This window comes from Odocoileus virginianus, chromosome 25, assembly GCF_023699985.2.
Source record: "Odocoileus virginianus isolate 20LAN1187 ecotype Illinois chromosome 25, Ovbor_1.2, whole genome shotgun sequence".
NCBI lineage: Eukaryota > Metazoa > Chordata > Mammalia > Artiodactyla > Cervidae > Odocoileus > Odocoileus virginianus.
In genome coordinates, this window is record NC_069698.1 from 51,427,121 (window position 1) to 51,453,202 (window position 26,082).

At 45.3% G+C, this 26,082-nt stretch overlaps 1 long non-coding RNA gene across 1 annotated transcript; it reads right to left on the bottom strand.

The window, feature by feature from the left end:
- Nucleotides 1-18,952: 18,952 nt before the first annotated feature.
- On the bottom strand, nt 18,953-22,801 carry LOC110136796 (uncharacterized). The gene is made up of 4 exons (XR_002313727.2): nt 22,314-22,801; nt 21,577-21,712; nt 20,081-20,171; nt 18,953-19,516 (listed from the first exon to the last, which is right to left on the bottom strand). It is a non-coding gene; the product is annotated as an uncharacterized lncRNA (long non-coding RNA).
- Between the last annotated feature and the right edge of the window lie 3,281 nt (nt 22,802-26,082).

Consider the following 26,082-nt stretch of genomic DNA (forward strand, 5'->3'; position numbering starts at 1 on the left):
TCTTTCACCTTCATCAAGGGGCTCTTTAGCTCTTCTTCACTTCCTGCCATAAGGGTGGTGTCATCTGCATAACTATCATAAGAGTGAGTGTAAATGTTGATAAATTTGTAGGTCAGGCCGGAAATTGTTACAATAAAGCACCACCACAGAATCAACTTGTATCCTCAGGCCAATGTTTCTCAAACGTTTTCCCTAGCCCTAACTCTTGAACTCAAAATTCAATTCCAAGTGTCCTCTGGTCATGTCCACTTAGATATACCATCACTTTACACGTATGAAAACAAATTTGATTTCTCTCTGATAGGTCCCCCTCTTGTCTCCTCTCTCTTCCTTTGTTTGGCCCAGGCAAGTGGACCCTTGAGTCAGTCTGATGTATAGTATATCCTAACCTTTAGGTCAGGTGAACAGTTCAGTTTCACATGTCAAAAGTGGCAGGACATGGTGTATATGGGGTGGGAGTGGGAGAGGGATGGCAGAGAATGATTATAGAAATGATGAACAACCAGAAGTCTACCAGGCTACACCCCAACAAGTCACCAGTTCACCGAGGTGAGACAGGAGGGAGGATCTAGGGAGAAAGTGAGCAAGATGAAATTTTGCAAGATTAGAGGAGAATGGAAGGTTTGTAGCATGGGAGGGTGGGAAGCAGATCCTATAGAAAGCTCACAGCTGGTGAAATGCTGATACAAACCCTTTCAGTGGTGTGCCTTTGAATCTGAACATGAGCATGAGTGATTAAAAGCACCAGCCTGGTACAGATGGCCCAACTTCACTGATTCTTCCAGATCCCAGCCTTGAAATATGGACTTTCTCTGGATTTTCCCTTCTCTTTTCCTCATCCCCATTCCATGGTGAATCATTCTTGAGTGCTGGATATTCTTCTGCAACATCTTTGCTCTGCAAACCCCCCTCCCAGGCATACATCTTATCTCTCTCTTCCTTTTCCCCTTTCCAACCACTGTCTAGATTCCTTATACCTCTGTTTCTAGTCAGTTCAGAAATATTATATATATGTAAAGTTTTTCTCATAGTTTTCTTGCTCTTGGCAGAGTAAATCTGGCCAGAAGCCAGTAGTAGCAATGTGCATGAAAATGGAAAAAAAAAAATATTATATATATATATATGGAAGAAAAACACAGATCCAACTTTGGAAAAGAACTCCCTTGAAAGTTTAGGTTGATATTCTGGGCCAAGATGTCGATTGCTGTTTATTTGCGCTGAGCCAGACGTGGTGGCTACATGCTGCTTGTCTTTCCAAAGGTCTCACAGGGCATTACAGCCCCCTACAGCCCTGCACAGGCCCCCTGCAGAGTAGATTTAATTAGGGTAAATGATACTAATGTTTTGGCCTGGAGACCGCCACGGTCCACTTGCTGGACTGTGAGCCTGGGAGTCACTCATGCTGGGCTATGACTCCGCTCTCTGCCCCTCCCCCAGGTAACTTTGAATTTTGTAAATGACTGGACGTGCAAGCCCTCAGGAAAGTGCGCCCTTTCTTCATTCATCTCGACCACCTGGGATTCACCTGTGGTTTTGGGACCAAAGTATTAATAGCCCTCTAAATATAGCTCATAAGCTGGTCATCACTTCTGTGTTTGACATCACCATTTTCAAGGACAAAGCCTCCATTTTGTGGTAGACCTTGCTGCTTTAGACATAGAAGAGTCTGGCAATAGGATCTTGTCAAAATTCAATTCAGATGTGTGGCCACATTTATTCCAGCCTTGGCCCAGGGGCAGCAGCGTCTGTTCCACATAGTTGAGCTACCAGTAGTGTCAGCCAACAACTATTTTAACATTTCTGCTCGCAGAATCAAACTGTTCAAGCATCCTCACATTCAAGAAACATAAGAACCCATTGGAACATTTATTGATCATGGCTCTTCCTGGGTCTGGGGGCTTCCCAGGTGGCTCAGTGGTGAAGAACCTGCCTTCCAGTGCAGGAGACATCTGAAAGACATGGATTAGATTCCTGGGTTGGGAAGATCCCCTGAAGGAGGGCACTGCAACCCATCCAGTATTCTTGCCCAGAGAATCCCAAGGGCAGAGGAGCCTGGCAGTCTACAGTCCATGGGGTGGAAAGAGTCAGACATGACTGAGTGACTCAGCACACACACTCCTGGGCCCTCATGTAAAGGGGCAGGGGTCCCCACCGTGTGAGGAGGAGAAAGAGCTGTGACATGGGGACTGGGTGGCAAGTCACTAAGGCCCGTGACTGTAGCCTGCCAGGCTCCTCTGCCCACGGAATTCTCCAGGCAAGATAACTGGAGTGGGTTGCACTTTCCTTCTCCAATGAGGCCCATGAGAGGCAGGGGGAAAGCTGTGACTAGGCCTGCCACCTAGCCCTGCCTAGGGAAGCTACAACCTCCCCTCTCCCCCCAAGAGAGCTGGTAGGGAGAGTGCATGGAAGGCAGCTTAGAGGCCTCCCAGGGAAAGTCATGGTTTCATCAAAAGATCCAGATGACTTTTGTTGGGGGGTGCATCCTGGATTAATTTGGGGAGCGGAGGCTGGGGACAGATTATTGTTGACTGCCTGAGGCCTGGATGCATGTAAGGACAAAGAAGAAATGGTTCTGGGTCCTCAGCACCCTCTCTCCTGGGGTTTCCTCCACCAGTGTTTCTTACCAGGAGGTGGACCCACATCCTTTGTTGTTGATCAACTGCTCAGTCATGTCTGACTCTTTGCGACCCCATGGACTGCAGCATGCCAGGCTTCCCTGTCCATCACCATCTCCAGGAGTTTACTCAAACTCATGTCCATTGAGTTGGTGATGCCATCCAGCCATCTCATCCTCTGTTGTCCCCTTCTCCTCCCTCCTTCAATCTTTCCCAGCATCAGGGTCTTTTCCAATAAGTCAACTCTTTGTATCTGGTGGCCAAAGTTTTGGAGCTTCAGCATCAGTACTTCCAATGAATATTCAGGACGGATTTCCTTTAGGAGGGACTGGTTTGATCTTCTTGCTGTCCAAGGGATTCTCAAGAGTCTTCTCCAGCACCACCTCCTTTAGGGGGGCATTTGGAAATTCAAGGGAGGCATTTTTAGCTCTTGACCATGTTGTGGGCATTGGCACAAGGGACAGAGCAGGGAGGCAAGGATTTGACCGGGCTCAGGATGGTGACACTCAACAAAAAATGGTCTTGCTGGGATGTCTTCCTATGAGAAACACACATAACTCAAGGTCTTCCCTGGGGACTCCTGTCATATCTGGACAGACTACATTTTGGAGTTTAAGTGCAAAGCCTATGCCTCTCCTTTGCTTGACTGCAGGGTGCTGCTCGTTACAGCACTGGGCTCTGAGAAGCTGAAGAGATGGCTGTACAGCTCAGTCTTTCAGGGGCTGGTGCCCCCTCAGAATTAGCTAGGAATTCTGTGTGCCTATGGAGGTTGTAAAAAGATGTGGGAGCAGAAAGGGCAAGCCCCTAAAGGTGGCAGCGAGACCCCATCTTCATTACCACCATGGCAAAGAATATTTGTAGCAGAAATGACCTTCTCTGAAAGCAGAACCAAGCTCTCTGGCAGGACTCACAATGAGGCTGGGTTTAGACAGATGGATGAGAAACACTTTATTTACTCCACCACCTGCGGACCTCAGAAAAAACAGGTATCCCTAGAGATAGGAGTTCATCCAGCCTGTAGAAGGTTCTGGAAGCTTGCACACAACCAGGTTCTTCCTTCCCAACCCTCTACTGCCCAGCTGTTGGCTGATCAGTGTCTTCTCTTGAACCAGTCAATCATATTTTGACAATACCTCAAGCCAAATGTGGGTTTTCCTGGTGGCTCAGTTGGTAAAGAACCTGCCTGCAATATGGGAGACCTGGGTTTGATCTCTGGGTTGGGAAGATCCCCTAGAGTAGGAAATGGCCGCCCACTCCAGTATTCTTGTCTGGAGAATTCCATGGACATAGGATCTTGGCGGGCTACAGTCCATGGGGTCCCTAGAAGTTGGACACAACTAAGTTGGACTTAGCAAGCCAAGTTTAGAAAGAGGAAGATGAAAGTCTGGCTCCCTTGTCCGAGTGTGCTTCTTCTCTTTCCCTCCCTAAAGGTAAGAGCAGAGCCTGCCAATGGTTTGCTAATTGTCTCCAAGTGAAAAGGTTGTTGAACTCAGAAGAGATTTTATACTCCCAGGGGCACGACGCCCGTCATTTCACAATGGAGAATTATTTTGCGGTATTTATTTTATGATTCCTGACCCTTGTTCTAAATCTTGCTGGTGTGTTTTCATTTAAAATGTATTAACTGAAACTTGGCACTGTAACTTGGCTCCATTAAGCTCTACAACAGCTTAATCCAGATTTTATTATACTGGGACTTGAGTATATGAACTGTAATATGGGAGGGAGCTTGAGGATAAATAAAGTAATTTCGATACTTACTATGCATTTAACTCTTTGGGTGCCCTCTTGGCAATCAACCAGTTTGTGGTTGGATTTCAATGTTTTCATGGTGTTGCCATAGGGACTGTTAAGCCTTTCTTAGACTGGGGCTCTGGAGGCCTCCAGGTAAACTGTAGATTCAGTGGAGTGTTTTGGGTTGTGTGTTTGTCCTTTGTTAGGCCAGGCTAGTGGACGTAGAGCCCTGACAGGCAGCAGCTAGCAGCTTCCATCTCCTTTCTGAGCTTCAGGTTGGCCACACCTCCCCCTCCTTATCAGCTCGACGTGGAGCTCTCATGGCCTCCTTGACCTCAGCACTTCCAAAGCAGCCTCCTGACCTTCTCCTTGAACCTCCTCCTCTACTGTATTCCCCTTTTGGAAACGGAGCCACTGTATGCTTCCTTGCCAGGCAACTCTCCTTGGTCACAGTGTGTTGACTCTGCCTTCTGAGTACCTCCGCAATCTCTGTATCTCCCTCCATCTCCACTCCCCCATCCCAGGTCCAGCACCAAGAGTTCTTACCTGGAGAACCCACTAGCTTCCCACCTAGGACTATTTGTGTCCGCCTGCGGCCTTCTCTCTGGCAGCCAGAATGATCTTCTCTAAGTAAAAGCCAAATCTCCTTTGGACTCTGTGGGAGAAGGCGAGGGTGGGATGTTTCAAGAGAACGGCATCGAAACATGTATATTATCTAGGGTGAAACAGATCACCAGCCCAGGCTGGATGCATGAGACAAGTGCTCGGACCTGGTGCACTGGGAAGACCCAGAGGGATCGGGCAGAGAGGGAGGTGGGAGGGGGGATCGGGATGGGGAACACACGCAAATCCATGGCTGATTCATGTCAATATATGACAAAACCCACTACAATATTGTAAAGTAATTGGCCTCCAACTAATTAAAAAAAAAACCCTACCCCCAGACCTTCCATAGTTTCCTATTGCTTCAAATTGAAGTCTTTCATTTGTCCTCTAGAGTGGTGTAATCTAGCCCCTGCTTACCTCCAGCCTCCTCACACTCACCCAATTTTCCTGCTCACTGGGCTCTGGCCTCACCAGTCTTTCCCTTAAATCAGCCTCTGGCTGGGGCTTCTTCATCTTTGAGATGATTTCATCAAAGAGGCCTTCCCTGACACCCCTTCTACCTAATTAAAGTCCCCTTTATACTTTCTCATAGCACCTGGCAAGAGAGTGCATGCTTTTATATTTATTGTTGTATTGTAAATTTGAGACCTGTCCCTCCTACTAGACTCTAAGTTACATTAGGGCTAGGGGCTTCCTTCACAGCTCAGTTGGTAAAGAATCCACCTGTGATGCAGAAAACCCCAGCTCGATTCCTGGGTTGGGAAGATCCCCTGCAGAAGGGATAGGCTACCCACTCCAGTATTCTTGGGCTTCCCTTGTGGCTCAGCTGGTAAAGAATCCACCTGCAGTGTGGGAGCCTGGGTTCGATTCCTGGGTTAGGAAGATCCCCTGGAGAAGGTAAAGGCTAACCACTCCAGTATTCTGGCCTGGAGAATTCCATTGACTGTATAGTCCATGGGGTTGCAAAGAGTCGGACAGGACTGAGCGACTTTCACTTCACTTTACATTAGGGTTAGGATTGTTATGTTGTTGTTGTTATTTTAGGATTATTATTATTATTAGGGTTAAGATTAGCATGTTGTTATGTTATTTTAACAACATAAAAAACTTAACTGTAATTTTTATGTTGTTAAAAAGAAGACAACAGGACTGCAGTGGAGTTGTTTATGCAACACTCACATCACCAAATCAAGCCTTAATGGAATTACAGCTTCAGCTTTCCCAGAAATGGAATCTTCAGTCAGTCAGTAAGGAATCAGTGTATAAGCATTCATTAAGCCATCTGCCTAGTAGACCCCTGCCACCCTCTAAAGGAAAGTGACCTGGCAAAAACCTTGCTCCTCTTCCTTTCTGCCTTTCATTTTGCACAGCTCCTCAGAGCTCCTTGAATGTTGACTGATTCATGAATGGATGAATAAAGTCAATAAGGCCTCTGAAACGTACTCTGCTGAATTTGTTTTCCACTCTGTTATGCTCACCACTGTAAACCAAGACCAGTGCCTGAGATGTAGTACATGCTCAATCAATATTGGTGGAGTCCGTAAACCCTGCCTTCAAGGAGTTGATTATTGCCTTCACCAACAAAAACCTACTGAGCCTCTGCTTGTTCACTTTGGATGGGAAAAAACACAAAGACCTGAAAAAAAACTTAATACCATTCAAACACTGTTCAGTAAAGTGGACATCCATAGTTACTGAGTTTATAATCTTCTGAGTAATCATGTAAAGGTCATGGATAGGAGGAAGAGTGATGGATGACCAGGGTACCTTCTCAGCTTGGTCTTTGCATTAGAGTTTCAAGTCTCAGAGAGCTGAGTGCAGGGTCCAGTAGAGAGGAAATTCATAGACAAGGTCTGTGGTTGCTACCAGCTAGGTCATCCCACTGGATCTTGTTCTTGTTGTTGTTTGGTTGCTCAATCATGTCTGACTCTTTGTGACCCCATGGACTGCAGCACGCCAGGCTTCTCTATCCTTCACCATCTCCCAAAGCTTGCTCAAACTCATGTCCGTTGAGTCGGTGATGCCATCCAACCATCTCATCCTCTGTCATCCCCTTCTCCTGCCTTCAATCTTTCCAGCATCAGGGTCTTTTCCAATGAGTCAACTCCTCATATCAGGTGGCCAAAGTATTGGAATTTCAGCTTCAGCATCAGTCCTTCCAATGAATATTCAGAGTTTATTTCCTTTTGGATTGACTGGTTTGATCTCCTTATAGTCCAAGGGACTCTCAAGAGTCTTCTTCAACACCACAGTTCATGTTCTAGTCCTCTTATTAACCTATCACAGTCTACATGTTTGTGAATCCAGGCATTCCACCAGGGCAACCCCAACCACACCCTCTAAGGTGATGTTGGTCTGCTCTTGTCTCTTTCCTCTCTGGATATCTAGAGACCCAGGGTGAGTGAGTTGGTGGCTTCCTCCATGGACCATGCTGCTGTGAGTACAAAGTCTTCTGTCTCAAGTTGACTGTTGGAATTAAGATACTTTAACTTCCTTTTCTAGGAGGTAAAGTAAAATGGACTTAATTGTTCTTAGTTGTGTGTTTACTTGGCTTCACATTTTCATGTGGGCTAGAAAAGGCAGGCTCTTTGCTCCAATGCAACTGGGACACACACAAAGGGCATCCAAAGGTCACATTTTAAGGCCAATCAGTCTGTTTCTCACAAGATCAGATATGATGTCGAGAATTTAGGGTTGGGGGTGGTTGTAAACCCACTAAGGAGGGAAAGTGAAAAGAAAGTAGGCTTTCCTGGTGACTCAGATGTTAAAGAATCTACCTGCAATGCAGGAGACCTAGATTTCGATCCCTGGGTTGGGAAGATCCCCTGAGAAGGAAATGGCAACCCACTCCAGTCTTCTTGCCTGGAGAATCCCATGGACAGAGGAGCCTGGTGGGCTACAGTCCATGGGATTGTGAAGAGTCAGAAATGACTGAGGGGAAAGCAGCTATTCAAAAAAGATATGCAAAGTCTTTTACCACCCTTTCAGTCATGGGCTATTTAGGGTAAAGACTTGACATGCTTGTAAAGAAGCTAGGTACGTCCCTAGGGGCTAAAGCTCTGGACTTCATCCACCTAAAGCCCACCTCGGAAAACAGAAGTGATGTTTACTCAGGCCTGCCCCCAGCAGAGATGTGTCTCTTCACCAGCATCTTGAGCCTCTCTTCGTTCCATTGTGCTTCTGAAAATGGAGAGGGAATTTTCTCAAGAGGTCTCCTACTTTAGTTCTTTAACTTCAAAAAGAAGTAACCCTCTGTAGGAGAAAGGAGGCCTAAACAACCTCTATTTGCTTTCTCTAGAACAGTGCTCCTTCTGCTTTTGTGTGCATGAGGAGCCCCAGGAAGCTTGTTAAAATAGAGATGGCTATGCCCACACCCAGAGATTCTTTAATAGGTCTTGGTTAGGACCTATTTTTTTTTTCCATTTATTTTTATTAGTTGGAGGCTAATTACTTTACATCATTACAGTAGTTTTTGTCATACATTGAAATGAATTAGCCATGGATTTACATGTATTCCCCATCCCGGTCCCCCCTCCCACCTCCCTCTCCACCCGATCCCTCTGGGTCTTCCCAGTGCACCAGGCCCGATCACTTGTCTCATGCACCCAACCTGGGCTGGTGATCTGTTTCACCCTAGATAATATACACGTTTTGATGCTGTTCTCTTGAAACATTCCCACCCTAGCCTTCTCCCAGAGTCCACAAGTCTGTTCTACACATCTGAGTCTCTTTTTCTGTTTTGCATATTAGGTCTTGGTTAGGAACTAAATATTTGCCTTTCTAACAAGTTCCCAGATGATACCAGATGCTATTGGTTTGGGGACCACACTGTAAGAACCACAGCTCTAGAATGAAAGAAGTATGAATATTAGTGATTAGTTGCATAAGCTTTTGTTTTAATGCTAAAAAGCGAAGGCCCAAAACAAGAACTGTAGTATGAGACTGTGTTAAAAATTAAAAAAAAAAAAAAAGAGTTAAGAATAATAAGCACCTTGTACACTTGGATCCTAAGAGCTTAGTGACCTTGCCCAAGGTCACACAGCTGGTAAACAGCAGAGCTGATGAGGAAGAATCCAGGCCAATCTGGGCTGGACCCAAGCTCCTAACTCCCACCCTGTATCCTGCCTCCCCAGGCCAACATCTACACAGATCCAAGGCCCTCAGTGTTTCAGGTTTATGGCAGTCAATGTTTTAGGTTGTGATTTCTCCTATATTTCTCTTCTTTTCTAACTACTCCTCATCTCCTACATCCTCCTACCCTCTTGCAGGCTAATATGAAAATGAAAAGTAGTCACTTTCTATTCTTGAGGATGTTTTAATCTCTTGGCTGTCTGCCCCACCTCCCTTGCCCTTCACTATGGTATCTGGAGACATCACGGGCAGTATGATCCTGTGAGTTGGGAGGTCTTGACACCAAGGTTGAGAAATTAAAGGCTTTCAGAGCTTCACAACTGCTCACCACACGGAAGACAATTCTGTTTCATCTATTGTGCAAACATGTGCCTGAGATGAGGAACATGACCATTTTCATTCCCAGAGACACTGCCCTGGGAGTCTGTGAGCACCATTACTTCCTTTGGGTCCCAGTTCCTACCCAGAAGGGTTTAACTCTGCTTTAGCAAATCTCAGTAAGACAGATCTAGTGCAATAAGTCAATCTCATTTCAGGTGAAGATCATATGGAAAAATATTATCCCATTTTTAAGTCATACAATCTGCTTACATTTAAGTGATTTTCTAAATTGCCTAAAATCCTCTTAGCAATGTAGTCGGCTGTATAAATAGTCAAATATATATGCACCCCCACACACTCATGAAAATTTGAATTCACCGAGAGCAAGCATATCAGAGACAAAGTATTGGGGTTTAAACCACCTGGAATAGTATTCCCTCTTGTAATTTTTGTATTTGTACTAGTGGTCAAATGGTATGTGCTATTTTCCGACCCAAATAACATGAAATGTGATCACATCTGCCAAAGTCACCATTCTGTTTTCAGAGTAGAAGGATGAAAGTTCTTGGTGCCCCCTGCCTCATCATCGATCTGCTACATGTGTTCTGTGAGAGTGTGAAAAACGAGTCTGTCCTTGTGGAGATGCTCTGAGCATTTCCCTAAAAGGAAGCTCCCGCTCTTAGTCTCCTGGCACTGTGGAGTCCATCCAGCCACTTCCTTTCCCGTGAGGTCAAATGGGTAGATTCATGAATGGTACAGATGGAGAAGTAGATTAACTTTAGAACGGATGCTGGCATGGATATTCCTGGGACTGAACCGCTTCCAAGCCAGAAATAATCCTCGTGCTTTCAAATTCGGGAAGTCATCGGATGCAATGTTTCCTCTCCCTGTCAGATGGCTGGATGCCGTACAATGGCCATGGGTGGGGGGTGGAAATGGGGGAAATGCGAGCCACTCAGGTGGCTGCTATGAATAGCTTGAAAAGGAGATACCCTGTGTCAGCAGGATTGCCTCCGAAGCCATCAGAAGAATTTTTGCAGAGCTTGAAACATTGATCATTGATTGGATATCGTGCCTCCAAACAAATGGTCTGTGAAAGTCCACTGGTTTGTTTATTTATTTGACGAATGCTTATGCATGTGTGCTAGGTGGCATGCGACAAACAGAAATAAGACATGAGCCCTACCCTCGTTGATTACTGGGGGAGATGAATTAGGACCCAGGACCCACTCTCATGTGGAGATATGTGCTGTGGGTTCCCTCCCTGACAAAACCTGAACTCCTTCCCCTCAACTCATTTGCCTCACAGAGCGCATTACTACTTGAAATTATTTGCATGTTTGCATTCCATTTCCTTTCACTAGAATACCAACCCCCTGAGAGCAGGGACCTAGATTTGTTCAGCACTCTAACCCCCGTGTCTGGAATTGTGCCCAGAACATAGTAAATGCTCAACAAAGTGTCTCATGAGCAAAACGCTGTGGAACTGCTCAGAAGGGAGGGACTTCAGGGGCAAAGGACGGTGGTGGGGGTCAGAGAGAGGAGGCCTTCCCTAAGAAGGAGGCATCTACCAGTAGCATCGCACTTAGGAGGGTCGTTATTCAGTCTCCAGGTCCTGTCCAACTCCCTGTGACCCCATGGACTGCAGCACGCCAGGCTTCCCTGCCTTTTACTACCTCCTGCAGTTCACTCAAACTCATGTCCATTGAGTCCATGATGCCATCCAATCATCTCATCCTCTGTCGCCCCCTTCTCCTCCTGCCCTCAGTCTTTCCCAATATCAGGGTCATAGAGAAAGGGCAGCAAATGCATCCTTGGCAGAGGGGCAAGGTAAGTACAGGCTCAAGTGTGTGAATTTACTTCAAATGGGAACTTAAGGCCATGAGACCAGGTTTCAAATGTGGTGGGGGAGGGGAAGGAGAGGAAACCACCGGAGGTGTCGGGTCAACTGTGAAAGGGTCTAGGGCCAAGTGAAAAGGCAGGACAACTCATCAAGTTGTTGAAGGATGATGAAATCTTTTCTGTGACTATTGGGGATGTAGAAGTAAACACACTGTGCATGTATGTGTTGTGAGTTCATGCGTGTGTGAGTGTGATCACTGAGCATTTTACACACAGTCAATAGCCAACAAAATTAGTTTCCCTGTTTAGCATGTCAAGAATTTTATCCTACTCTTATTAAAGCGGGTTTCCCTGGTGGCTCAGATGGTAAGGAATCTGCCTGCAATGTGGGAGACCCAGGTTCGATCCCTGAGTCAGGAAGTCCCCTGGAGGAGGAAATGACATCCCACTCCAGTATTCCTGCCTGGAGAATCCCATGGACAGAGGAGCCTGGAGGTCTACAGTCCATGGGGTCGCAAAGAGTTGGACATGACTGAGCGACTAATTCTATCCTTATTAAAGTATCTCCAAGGTATTTAACAAGGGGAGGAGAAAGTTGTGTGTTTTGGAAAGCTCCAGAAAAAGTGTGAAACATGGATCAGGCATGAACCTGGAATAGGGAGGGCATGTCAGAGACTGTGGAAGTCCTAGGTGATAATGACCAAATATTATTGCCTGGAGAATCCCATGGACAGAGGAGGCTGGCCAGCTACAGTTCCTGTAGTCCCAGAGTCAGACATGATGGAGCGACTAACACACACGCAGGAGAGAGGGGAAGTTTCCATTCAGGGACTTAAAGATCTTAGTGTCCAATTGGACGTAAGGAGTGAAGTAGAAAGGAGCAGAGGATGATGCTGAGATGTCTTACCTAGCATCAGGTTTCTCATCATCTGACACTGTAAAATATATTCTGGTTTTGTTTGTTTCTCTGTTTTGTGGACTGTCTGGTGTCACCCTCCAGACGGTGAGCTTTTGAAGGACTCTGCCAGCTTCGTTCTCTGTTATATTTCTATAGCCTAAAAGTCTGCTTGGCCCCTACTGAATAGTTAATATTTGCAAATGAATTAATGAATGAGTGGGGATCTCCTTATCCCCAGATGAAGAAGGCATGAAAATTATTAAGTTTGGATGAAGAGATAGGAAAGAAGACACAAGGGTAAGGAGCGGGTAGAGAGGCTCATGGGCCTTCTAAAACCTGGGACAGAATTCAGGATTTGGGATTCAATGCAGGAATCATTTTGGAGTCCTTATTACATTGGTGATGAATAAGATCACTCAGGGAAGGGAAAAAGGGACGCAGATCAAGAAGGAAAACCCAGGACATGTTAATATGCAAAGGATGTAGGGAAAACAGATGGAACCATGATAAGAAATGAGATGATGTGCCTGAAGTGTCAAAGGAGTGTGCTGTTCTAGAACCCCAGTGGGAGAGAGCTTCACTGAAGGCAGTGAAATGCTCTTCACAGCACAGGAGTTTTTTGGTCCAAATGTTAATGGAGAGATGGGCTGATAAGCTAGATTGTCATGCTAGAGCTGGCTTGCAAGAACTGGTTGTTAACTTTGGGGGAATTTTGTGAATTAATATTAAAATTTAAAAAGTGTAAGATTATAGTTAAACACATTTTCTTAAAAGCAAATATAATAGATATTCAAAACTCCTCACTTCCTCATTGCTTTGTCACATTTTACTATTACCCATGCCATCCACTTTTCAGCTGACCACTCAAAGTGGCTGTTTGGTCCTTCGTTTAGTCTACTTCTCTTTAGAGAATTCACTTTCGAGCATTTAAAAGTTTGCCTGAAGTCTGCTGCGGTACTGCCACTTCAGTGCAGCAAACATCAGCCTGTTTATCTCATACAAACTCTTTTCCTGGGCAGACTGCTGGACAGGAAACTATTTTGTGTGATCGTTGCCCCCGCAGGATAGTTGTGGGAGGCTAGACTGCTTCAGTATGGACACTTTCAATGGACTATCTGGAGATCCAATACAGATGCCATCACTAAATAGGTTAAGTAAATAGAACAAATTGTAAGAGGGGAACTTAGTATTTGTCAGCCATTTAAAGCCCCTCATTTTCTTTGTGATAAACGCAATGCTCACATTCTTTCAGTTCAGTTCGGTTGCTCAGTATCGCGTCCAACTCTTGGCAACCCCATAGACTGCAGCTCGCCAGGCTTCCCTGTCCATCACCAACTCTCAGAGCTTGCTCAAACTCATATCCATTGAGTCAGTGATGCCATCCAACCATCTTATCCTCTGTCATCCCCTTCTCTTCCTACCTTCAATCTTTCCTAGCATGAGGGTCTTTTCCAATGAGTCAGTTCTTTGCATCAGGTGGCCAGAGTATTTGAGCTTCAGCTTCAGCATCAGTCCTTCCAATGAATATTCAGGACTGATTTCCTTAAAATTTTTCACATTCTTCAAAAAACATTATTTTTGGTTCAAATGAAGAACACACTCTGTCTGTATACAGATACACACACACACACACACACACACACACATATGTATACTTTGTACGGACACACACAACAGAGCAAAATACTGCATTGTTTTTATTTATTTATTTTGTTGACCACACCACGTGGCATGTGGGATCTTAGTTTCCCAATCGGGGATGGAACCTATGCCCCCTGCACTGAAAGCAGAGTCTTAACCATGGGACCATGAGGGAAGGTCCCCAGCATTGTTTTTAAACTATGTATACCTCCTCCTTTCCTCCATTTTCTGATTTTGCTGTTCCCCTTTGAGGGGACTAAACTGCCTGCTAGTTGAGAGTTGTAGGATTTAGTAAACAATGAGGTCAAACAGGCCCAAAGTAAAAGAAAAGAATACAGAGTGCCAATAACTGAACCCTTATATGGCTAGTTATTTACATCAGATGAGTTTACTTTTTATTTTTGTGTACTGATCTATTTTCTACTTTTTCCACTCAGAATGCTTTGCATGATTCTTCCCAGATTTCATAATCGTCTCTATAATTGTCCTTCCTAGTGACCATTTAATATTCCATTGTATTAATAGAGCACAGTCTGCCCAAACCATTTCCTCACAGTTGGGTACTTGGGCTGTTTCCAAGGATTCATTCTAATATATGACAGGACCAGAAACATCTCTTTTTTGCAAATAAGTTTGTTTCCTTGGAATGATTCCTGGGGACATTTTTCCCCAAGAGGCTCTACCAGGTCAAAGAGTAGAATAATTTTTATGACTTGTCACATATTGCAAAATTGCTTTTTAAGACTTTTTTTTCAGTTTATGGTGCCACCAGCAAAGTTTAGTGCGCCTGCTTCCCCAAAGCCCTGCCAACAAACAATTTTGTCATTTTTAGTCATTTCTCCTGTGGTTCTCCTGCTTGTAGCACAATCCCATGGAGCTAAGGTGATAGAATCAGGAAATAATCGTCCCCTAATTGAAGTCTGGTGCGTAATATGGGCGAGGTTTTAATATATATCATAAAGAGTTAAGAAATTAAGAAAGATTTTATCATTCAAGTACAAAATGAAAAAAAAGAGAGAACATGAGTTACCCTTTTAGAGGGTTAGAGACAAAAAGGGAGAACTAAAGGGAAAATGACACATGTTTTAAAACAAGATGAGAATGTAAATATTCTTGCTATTAATATTAGCTCCTTGTGAAGCAAGAAAATGGCCAGAGTTGCTAAATTTTGGAAATAAACCTGTAGAATAAGCTTTGTTTTTGTTATTTTGCTGTTAAATTAAACACAGTATGTGGGATATTGTCTTTCTCTCTACTTGGCTTGGGATCTGTTTTCTCTCTCAAGAGCCATAATCCAAAATAAGAGCGATGAATATGCTGTTGAATTGGCTTTTGCATCTTTAAGAGCACTCATTATTTATACAGCAGTCCCTAAAGGCTGTATGTGGATACCTCTGGCATCCGTGACAAGCAATGCTCGTATACAGCACATTCCTTCAAGGGGACAGCTGTATTTATCCTTTATTATTTGGGGGTATTTAAAACCGATTTCCTCTAAAGGGACAAGACTTGTGTTTTAGGTTTTGCGGAGGAAGCGACTGGAGTCAACGTAACCACCAGATAATTTCACAAACTGCAGCTTCATATCCCTCGGAGAGGGCTGCCTGTGTCGTGTTCCGCCTCCCTATATGCTTACTCAAGTTTTAACTTCCGTAATCTCAGCTCTGTCATCACTGCTGATTACTGAGAAGTTATCCATTATTTTTAGGGCTAGTCTAGCGTGCTGAGATTTCCCAACACACACGTCTACTGCTTGACTGGGAGCCTCCATCTTTGAAACAAAGAGCCTGTGTCCACGAAAGCGAAGCGAGGTGCCTCACTGAGGCGGCTTCCAGATGACCCAGGACAGGAGAAGAGTTCCTGCCTGAGGTGGAGAGATTTCTCTCTCTTCATGGGACGGAATTAAATTCCACGAGTGTTTCTCTTTTTTCTTTCTTTTTTTTAGGTTGAAATATAATTGCTCTACAATGTAATGTTAGTTACTGCTGTGCAGCTAAGTGAATCAGCTGTTTGTCTGCCTGTATCTGCTCTCTCGTGAGCCGTCTCCTACGTGTCTCTCTCTCTTTCTGAAAACTTATGTTTCTCTCTTTTAACTCACTCAGCATCCCTAGTGCATTCGACATGCTCTCTTTCCCTTTGGAAGCTGCCCCTTCTTGGCGTCTCTGACCCCTTCCTCTGGGTGTCCTACTCTCTGATGCCTTCTTAATCTGGAGTCTTCCACGGCATTTCTTCTTCCCCCCATTTTCCTGGTGATGGCGTGTGCCAACACTCAGGCCTTCTTTTCTGTGCGTGTTCCTCAGAGAGCTCTTCCTTCTCAAGCTTCTCCTGCCACCTCTGCACTGAGACGCTCCAAGATGGTGGCATTTTCCACCACGTTCCTCTCCCCCGAGCTCCAGCCCCATCTCTCTTCACAGTTGTCCACAGACATTTCCATCATACATCTCCCTGGCTGTTGCCTCCAATCTGGCCGGTTCAAGAAACTGTATCCCTTCCCAGTGTGTTGAGATCAGCTAGTTCTCTCACCTTTAACTTTCCACTCAGTCATCCAGACCTGCCTGTCTCATGCCTTTGACTGGCCTGTCTCCTTATCCCCAGATCCAGGCTCAAAGTTGTGCTCGCATTTACTTCAAAATGTCTCTCCCGTTAGTCTCCCCTTCTGGGTTCTGTTTACCACCCTCACTTCCAGCTCCCCTTACCTCACCGCCTCTCAGCCCCTCACCTGTGTCTTCCCCACATCCCTCCATCCTATCCATCCCTCTCGACTTCCTTGAACATCATGGCATCTGCTTCCTTGCTTGAGTCTCAGTGCCTCCTTAGGTCCTACTCCATTCAGGCTTCAGTAGGACAAGACTGAACAGAGTAGTTTCATTCAGTCTTTCCTGGTCTTTTTAACCTGGCTCCAAGGAGTGAATTCTCTTTCCCCCTAACCTTCGATTTGAACCATCCCCATGGGTCTGGTTTCTCTGTTTTATGTGCGTGCAATAGCGCACTGGCACTGTCCTGCCCTGGCTCACAAGAGCTGATGCTAAATTTCCAGAAAGTTTGTGAGCCAATTGCTAAACACGGTCATTATTAAAAAGTAAATTATATAAGTTTAAATGAATTATGTCTAGAAAGTTAATAAATATTTAAAACTCATGAGTCCCTAATTCGTTTACTATTATCTCTGGTCTTGGGACTACTTTTGTCTATTATATGCTGGATACTATATGCTGGTGAGCTAACACACCTCTCTCTTCCCAACTCCACATTCAATAATGTCATACTGGTAGCTTGAAATCAACCATACTTGGAGCAGTTATACCCTGGAAACTAGTCAATGCTGCAAATAAGGGTTTGTTTTACCAAGACAGGGATGTTGAATATTTCCCAGCACACCACTGCTTGTGTGCGTATGTGTGTGCTGAATTACTTCACGTGTGTCCAACTCTTTGTGAATCCATGGATTGTAGCCTGCCAGGCTCCTCTGTCCACGGGATTTTCCAAACAACAATACTGGAGTGGGTTGCCATGCCCCGCTCCAGGGCATCTTCCTGATCCAAGGATCAAAACCAAGTCTCTCCTGTCTCCTGCATTGGCAGGTGAGTTCTTTACCACTAGTGCTGCCTGAGACACTAACTACTGAATATACACCTAGTATAATCCTATGTTTGGGACTTTGTTCTTATCCCCTCTTGTCAGACTTGTCTTCACTGTTTCCTGAAATAGGAAATCTTCAGTGATCTATGAACATCCAGTTAAATCTCTCTTCCATGACACTTCCCCTAACAATACTCACTTTCATTGATTTATTTTCCATCCCAACCCTACATCTTTTATATTGTGAACCACACAAGCCAGTACTTACTAGTATGCTTTTTAATAATTGTAACTCATTGATTCAATCATGTGTTATTTCATAATGTCCCTTTAGAGCCTTGTGCATGTCATACCCCATGCTAGTTTTAGTTTTGGCCTGAATCATTCATTATTATTTCATAATTTGTCTTGTCTCCACTAATAGTTTCACCCATCTCAGATGTCATCAGCCATTTCACTTTCACACCCCTCTTGGGTCCCGGAACAGATCTGAGCCCCTAATAGGGTTCAACCTAAGTCTGGAAATTGATACAATACTCTGTAAATATTAAACATTCAAAGAATATCAATAGGAACTATTGCTGACTTTCAGAGGGGGAAAAAAAGCCTTTGCTCAAGTTGCTCAAATCTTTTATTTCAAGTGCTAAAGGTTTCAGCCCTACGTCTAGCACCAGAATGGGGGGGGGGGGAGATACTCGGCGGGGGGTCGCTTAGGAGAATTCGGTGTGGTGCCATGTGGTCACAGTCACATCACTTGTCAGCTCGATTTGTCAAGCTCTGAACCAGGTGATATGATTCACCCTGCTTACCTACCTTCATGGTTGCTGTGAAGACTCAAAGAGAAAAAGTTGTAAAAGGGCTTTATAAAGTGTTCTTCTGATGTACAGACTGAGAATGCTAAGAGGCCCTATCCTTTGCCATACTCCTCTGCTTAGTCAACTCTGTGTGTGTGTCTGCCAACTTGCTTCAGTTGTGTCTGACACTTTGCCACACTATGGACTGTAGCCCACCAGGCTCCAATGACCATGGAATTCTCCAGGCAAGAATACTGGAGTGGGTTGCCATGACCTCCTCCAGGGAATCTTCCCAACCCAGCAATCAAACCTGCATCTCCTGCACTGCAGGTGGATTCTTCACCACAGAGCCACTGGAGAAACCCCCAGTCACCTATAAGCAAGAACAAAAGGACTAACCTATATATTCTTGATTGCACACAAGTTTTCCTTCTTTCTCTCCTAAAATAAGTGAACAGAGATACTGGGGTCGATATCCAAAATGAGATTAGAAGAAAGCAAGAGTGTGGGCACATTCTAGTTGTTGGTATCAAGTCATCATAGTACCATCTCCAAACACTTGTTGGGTCATAAAACATCCTTCCACAAAGACACACCCGGAGAATCACGTGCATCGATACAGCTTATTTTTGATTCTTTCAACCATCCTATGAGGTGAATGGATCAGATATTATTATTATTATTATTATTACTATTGCTACCAGTCCTTCCGAATCAGTCTCCAGCAAGAGTCCTCTTGTCTAGTGTCATTCAAGCCAATAGATAAACCAATGGATCAAGACCCAGTTCAGTTCAGAAGCAAAGAAAATCTTTGTTTTTTGATTAGAAATGGAGAGGGGGTGCTTATACACTAGAGAACGTGCTCTCCCTGCTGGTTGTGGACGGGGCTGTTTATAGGCTTCCGGTCAGTGGGGAGGGAGTGAGGTTCTCGGCCATCAGGTTCAGGTGATCTGCTCCCAGCTCATCACAGTGTCAGACACAGCATCTCTGCACACGGCCCTCAGCCGCCATCTTGGGTTGAGGTGTCGTGGGCTGTGCTTCTGTACACAGCCCACCATACTGAGGCATTGGGGGCAGACTTTTGAAACCAGGAGCCCTGGTTTGACGGGCCAGGTGCCAGGCCTCTACCTTAAGAGCAACTGACACTAGACTTAGGTACAGAGGGGAGGAAAAAAGATTAAAAATTTATTATCCAGATTCTACTGGGACTTGTTCATGGACTTTGCCAAGGATGCTCTTATTCCTCTTCACGGGCATGGAAAGAGTGACTGAGGTTCAGGGACATCTGTAAAGCCACGTGGTTACTCAGTGGCTGGTCCAGGGTAAGAACCAGTATTCCTGTTTCTTTTCTTTTCCTTTTAAAAATAACAAATTTATTGTAATGTCATTCATGTAGCACAAATTCACCCATTTAAAGTGTATACATTTCATTGTTTTAGTATACTTAGAGTTATTTAACCATCACTACAATCTAAGTTTAGAATATTTTCATCACCCCAAAAAGAAATTCCATAGCCATTATCAGTTAAGTTCTGTCTCCCCCCTCTCCTAGCAACTGGCAGCCATTAATTTACTTTCTGTCTCTGTTGACTTGTCTCTGCTAGATATCTCATTTAAATGGAATCATACAACATTTGTCCTTTTGTGCCTGGCTTCTTTCATTTAGCATAATGTTTTCAAGGTTCATCCACAATGTACCATGAATCAGTACTTCATTTCTATGGTGAAATAATATTACATTGAATTCCTGTTTCTAAGTCCAGCATGAATCTAGAGCACCCAGCACCCTCTATACTGTTTCATAGCATCACTCAGCTCTGCGCCTCTTTATAAAGATTTATGCCCCCCCCCATTCTCTTTGGGACCCAATGGGAAGGACATGACCCAAGTGTCAGGGGGTTTTATTTTAATCATATCACCTTGAGCATCTCAAACAACTTCTTTGTGTCCCAGAAGCTCACGCATCTGTCAAAGGTGATGGCTGTGCTCTTGTACCCACTCCACTGGGCTCTGAGAGGATGAAAAGAGAAGTTACTGTGATGTTTTTTGAAAATTAAGTTGCGAGGGGAATTTCAGGCCATCATCAAAAATAAAAATGTCTGCTTAAACTGGCTGCTGGAGAAGTTGGTGAATGAAATGATCTCTGTGCATGCATTTGGATCTGTTTCTCCTTGGTTTTCCCTCACTGTCCTGACAGCATCCTCCATACAGAAGGCATCAAGGGATTAATACAGGTGTCTCTATGAGTTGTGGCAAATAGTCTGGAGACCTTTCCATCACTGGGCAAAAGAGATCAGCCTTAAAGTGTAAAACTATGAAGTCCAGCCCCATCTGTCCATCTTTCTGACATTGAAAAGGCATCAGCTTGTCCATCCAGTTCCTGCTGAATCAGAAATGCCTGTTCTCATGTTGTGGGGTCATGTGACTATTGTGGTCCCTTACCTGAGAGTCTGAGATTTGAGATGGCTGGGATGAGTAGAGGCGTGAGGCCGAACAGACTCTGGGGGGATGATTCTCACCCACTGAAGTATTTGTGTTACTCTTCTGAGAATAGGAGCAAATCAGACTGAGCCCAAGCACTGAGTCTCAGTAACAGGTTTATGAGACAGAGACACATTTTTTCCCCTTGGTTTTTGTTTGTTTGTGTTTTGTTTTTGCAAATTGTTAATGTTCCTTGCATTTTCGTGGGAAGGGCCTTCTCCCAGTTCTTCATCCAGAATTAAGCCATCCGTTCTCCCTCGGGGTAGGTTGGGAAAGAATCAGAACTGTTATGTCAAGAGGCAAAGAGAAACCAGTTTCTAACATCCAAGTAGGGTTTTTTTTTAGCAAGACAATAGTCTTGAAACCCAGACTTGATAGAGAGAGAGAGAGAGAGGACTTTCAAACTTCTAAACATATTAAGAACCCACACTGGAGGATGCATATCCCGAAAATTTTCCACAATTACTGAAGAGGTGGCTTTTATCCAGGGACAACTAGACTTGGAGGCTCCCTGTTGCAGGGTTGGGGAAAGATAAGAGACATGGAGGGAAAAGCTTGAGCCCACCCTACAGAAAAGAACTGAGAAGGTAGAAGGCTGGGTTAGGCATCAGGGATCTTGCTCACACACTTTTATCCCATGGGGCTACCAGATACAGCCAGATAGGAATGGGCAGCCCAAGACCTCAAGACTAGTGGCATGTTTCCCTGTGTGTATTAAAGGGAGGCTCAGTCCACTGGGAGAAACTCTGCTCTTGGCTGCTTCCAAATGGCATGGAAGGCCTGGTGGAGGGCTGACTGCAGGAGGGGAGGTAAAAGACCAAACCCCAGTCCAAATATCCCCTCACAGTCACAACCCCAAAGTCAGTGGGGACTACTGGGTAAATGAATGAAATAAGCTGTATTTCACTGTCTATGAGCTGTCACGGCGCCTTACCTGAGAGTCTGACAGTTGAGAAGGCTGGGATGAGTAGCGCCGTGAGGCCAAACAGACTCTGAGGGGACGATTCTCATCCACTGAAGTATTTGTGTTACTCTTCTGAGATCGTTTCACAAGCTGCCCCTGTGCTAGGCTGGGGAAGACATCAACTCAGTGGGTCAGAGGGAGAACCAGGGATTGACCCTCCACAATTGTCTTCAGCTACACTGTGGAAAGGACCCTCAGAAACGCCTGGGTGCCCTTGGAGGGACAGGCAGAGCCAGGCATAATATCCGGCTCAGGGAGCTTTCCAGTAGGGAGGCTCAGAGATGCCAGGTCTCTTTAGAGTCATGAAAATCCTATCTTTCCTCCAAATACTTAGCTGCCATATAGGAAAGTAGAAGAGCAGCAGGGAAGGAAATACGAACTGTCCTAGAGAGACTGTTAAGACCAGCCTTATAGGAAATTGAACTTTGAATAAACTGACTGAATGTTTACATTGAAAGGAGACCGTTTAAATTGGAAAAGTCCAAACTATTGTTAATTGGCCAGTCTTCATTGAGAAGGGTGTGGGCTCACGAGGAATATCAGATGAAGTGATAGAGAAAATAAAGAACCCTTTCTTTGAGCCTCTGGGTTGTAATGTGAGTAAAGGCATGGCCTTGATGTATTTGCCTTCTGTGCCCGTTCTCCTCCAGCAAATGTTTCTGAGATCCCACCCTCCTGCAAGTTTCTCTGAACACTGGCAAAACTACCTGACTGCAGTGTCTTCTAGTCTTGGTTAGTGCTATCCCAGGCTGAGGTGAAATTCAGTTCAGTACAGCTCAGTTCAGTCGCTCAGTCTGGTGGGTTACTATCTTCCATTTGAGGTTTCCATTCTCTCCAAGCTGTCAAAGATTAGCTAGGGTGTCTGAAATTCTTCCTCTTATTCTTCCATATTCATATTTCCTCCTCCATTTCCTCCTCCACAGGAGGAAATTTTAATAACCCTTCACCACCATCCTGCCTTGGGCTCATAGACAAGGAAGCCTTGTGAGTATTGTCTTCTGCCAGCCTTTTAGAAGCGTCTTCCTGGTGTGTTTGGTTAAGATTCAGGAGATTTGAATTTCCATCTTTTTACCAGCTGAAGACAACCTTCTGCCTTGATGGTCCGTGAAAGGCGTGCTTCTGTTAGCTCCTGTTTCTTGCGCTTCTTTTCCCACAAGGCACTTCCTGCTCTCAGCACTTCCTGTTCCCTCTGGGCACTTCCTGTTCCCCCACAGCACTTCCTTCTCCCCTCAGCTCTTCCTCCCGGAAGGTCCACCATTCTTTTCTGCCCCGCTCCACACAGGTGGGTGGGTGGTTGGACCAGGGGCCCCCGGGTGGCATGGGCATCTCTTTTAAGGCTTTGGGAGTAGGAGTAACCGAAGTGCTCCAGCTGTCAGGAGCATATCAGGAGTTTGATGGCCTCTGGGTTGGGCTATGGCTCTAAGATTATGTGGGGGTAATCAGTTATTCTCCATCCAAGCATGCTGTTTATTTCCTTCTTTGCAGTTATCATGAGATGTAATTTTGTTGTTTGCTTCTTTGCTTACTTATTTCCTGTGTAAGCTCTATGTGGGCAGAGGGTCCTGTGTGCCCACTCTGGCTGTTTTGCCCCGTGACAGAACAGTGCCAGGAATACAGTGGTTACTTGATAAATACTGTTGAATGACTGTATTGAGAGATGGAGAGACTGAAACAGGTATTAGGAAGTGGAGTTGGGGAGGCTTTGGTGGTATAGACTTAACACTGAAAGGGAGAAAAACCTGAGGCAGTTCTTGCCTTGTGGCTGGACGTTGCTGCTTACTAGCTATGTTACCAGCTCTAGAGCAAATTCCCTCTTCATGACCCAGGAAAAGGAATATATCTTTAATAACACCTACCAGTCCATCCTAAAGGAGATCAGTCCTAGGTGTTCATTGGAAGGACTGATGCTGAAGCTGAAACTCCAATACTTTGGCCACCTCATGTGAAGAGTTGACTCATTGGAAAAGACCCTGATGCTGGGAGGGGTTGGGGGCAGGAGGAGAAGGGGACGACAGAGGATGAGATGGCTGCATGGGATCACCGACTCGATGGACATGAGTTTGAGTAAACTCCAGGAGTTGGTGATGGACAGGGAGGCCTGGCGTGCTGTGATTCATGAGGTCATAAAGAGTCGGACACAACTGAGCGCCTGAATTGAACTGAATAGACATACAAAAAGCATATGAAGCATTCTGTATTCGGTGGTACATTTGTTACAATTGGTGAACCTTCATTGACAACAGGTAGGATTTTTATTGCACTATTTGTATCCACCATTTAGGGCAGGCTTCACTGCTGAGGAACTGCTTGCTGACAGGAGGGGCTGATCAAGGAGCAGTTGCAAGGACAGGCAGAGTCACATCACTAAAAGGCAGTGAATACCAGAGGCAGGCATGTGAGCTTCAAGTCCATATCCCAGCCTGGCTGGCGCTACTTGGGAGACTGTGATTCCAAGGAGCCAACATGGCATCATTCTTCAATGGAACTACCATGTTAGAAGGCTGTGTCACTTCTGCCTTCTTCCAGTGCTAGCGCTTGAGTAACAGTGGGGAGGAAAGCCACGGGAAGGGGGTGGCCCAGCTTGTCCCACTATGCCAAGAGGTACCTGGGTTAAGGAGGAGGGGCCAGTGGGCCTTTCACTCACGTGCTTGATGTACCAGGTTTCTATATAAGATTCTGTAGTCTCTGAAATTCCTTTCCACCTTCTATGTTGTCCGGCATCAGCATTCAGAGGCAGAGCAAGCTTTCTGAAGAATTACTCTAATGCAAATATTATTTAGGGCTGGTAACAGCCATCTGGAGCTCCCCTGGTGGTTCAGGTGGTAAAGAATCTGACTGCAATGCAGGAGACTTATGTTCAATCCCTGCATCAGGAAGATCCCCCTGGAGAATGGAATGGCTATCCACGCCAGTATTCTTGCCTGGAGAATTCCATGGACAGAGGAGCCTGGCAGATACAGTCCATGGGGTTGCAAGCAGTCAGACATGATTGAGCAACTAACACACAAACAGAACAACAGTCATTTTGCCCTGTAAACTCCTAAATAGTTTTCTTATTGAATTACTTTTCTGTTTCCCACAAAACTGCATCTCTGGTGCTGAGGAAGCCATGCCCCCAGGGTTGGCTAAACCAGGGGATGAAACAGCCTGCCTGCCCTTTCACACCCTGCTAGGCCTTGGCAAGGCTTCCAGGAAGGCCCAAGGTCATTTCTTGCAGTAGCTGCCCACCAAAGGGTTCTCACAGCAGTTGGAAGAGCTCTACAGTATACAGGTGAGGAAAGACTTAAGTTCCGAATTACTTGAAAGCTTGCAGGCCTCCAAGGAATGACAAAGAAGAACAATTTGGATTTAGTGTTAAGGCCTGGATTAAAGGTACAATTTGTTATCGCTCCAGTATTCGTGGTGGAGCAGCACCACCACGGGTGTCGCCAAGGATGCTAAGCCAAAGAGTCACAGGTGTAAGATTTTGATTGTTTTTTTTCCTGGTAAAATAGAATTCCCTTTTGGATTATGTACATTTACACACATGAGCTTTCTAAACGAAGCCTGTGCCCTGCAGTTCAATAATTATTAGTCATATATTCCCCAGCTTGAAGATATGGTTTCACCTAGACCGACAAAGTATAATGGCAGGCTGGCAAAGTTCCATGTTTATTTGCAAGACTGGGTTAAAATGATTCCCCAGGTATTGGACTCTGACAAGCCTGAAACCCTTCCTCCATAGGCAACTTATGTTCCCCTTGGTGTAACAAATGGGAGACTGAATACATATTTTCCTGTATTGATAAATTTATGTGGGGCAGGAGTCGCTGAGCAGTGGAATGAGTTTAAAACCCAGTCCTCAAGCAAATATTTTAGAAAGGGCCCCTTGCCCTTAATTCATGTCCAAATATCCTCAGAAGTAATTCTACCCTGTCTCCTGCCAGAACTCAGGGGCTGCCTGGGAGATATGCCCCTTGGGGGTATTTGCCAACAAGCAGTTGTCTCGACTGGGCGGCGAGGATACCACAGCCCCTCCATGTCGCCAGCTCTGGTGGAGACAGACGGGCCTGTCTTCTGCCTCCGGGACTCCTGGGTCTGGGCCAGATGCTGGGGTGAGCTGGGGTGTGAGGGCAGGGTGGGGCGAGACTGCTTGGGGCTGGAAGACGGATGGTTTCATCAGTTTGACAAGGGAGGAGGGTGATGGGCGGCAGTGCTTGCAAAACATCACATCTTGGCAAAAATACTTTGAAAAACAGGAGATTCCTGGAAAGCAATAATGCTGACAGCGGAGAGCGCATTCAGGGCCTGCCAAAAAGTGGAGTGGAGCTTCGGTTTAGATGCCGAAGAGGTGCTGAGTGTGGGAGCAGGCTGGCCTCTGCCCCTGTCTACAGGCCCACTTTGGCCGCAGGCACTGCCGTCAGCTCCCTGTCCTTTTTGGAAATCGGACGGTTCACGCGGCATCCGTGCATTTACATTCGGAGAACTTGCCTCTGC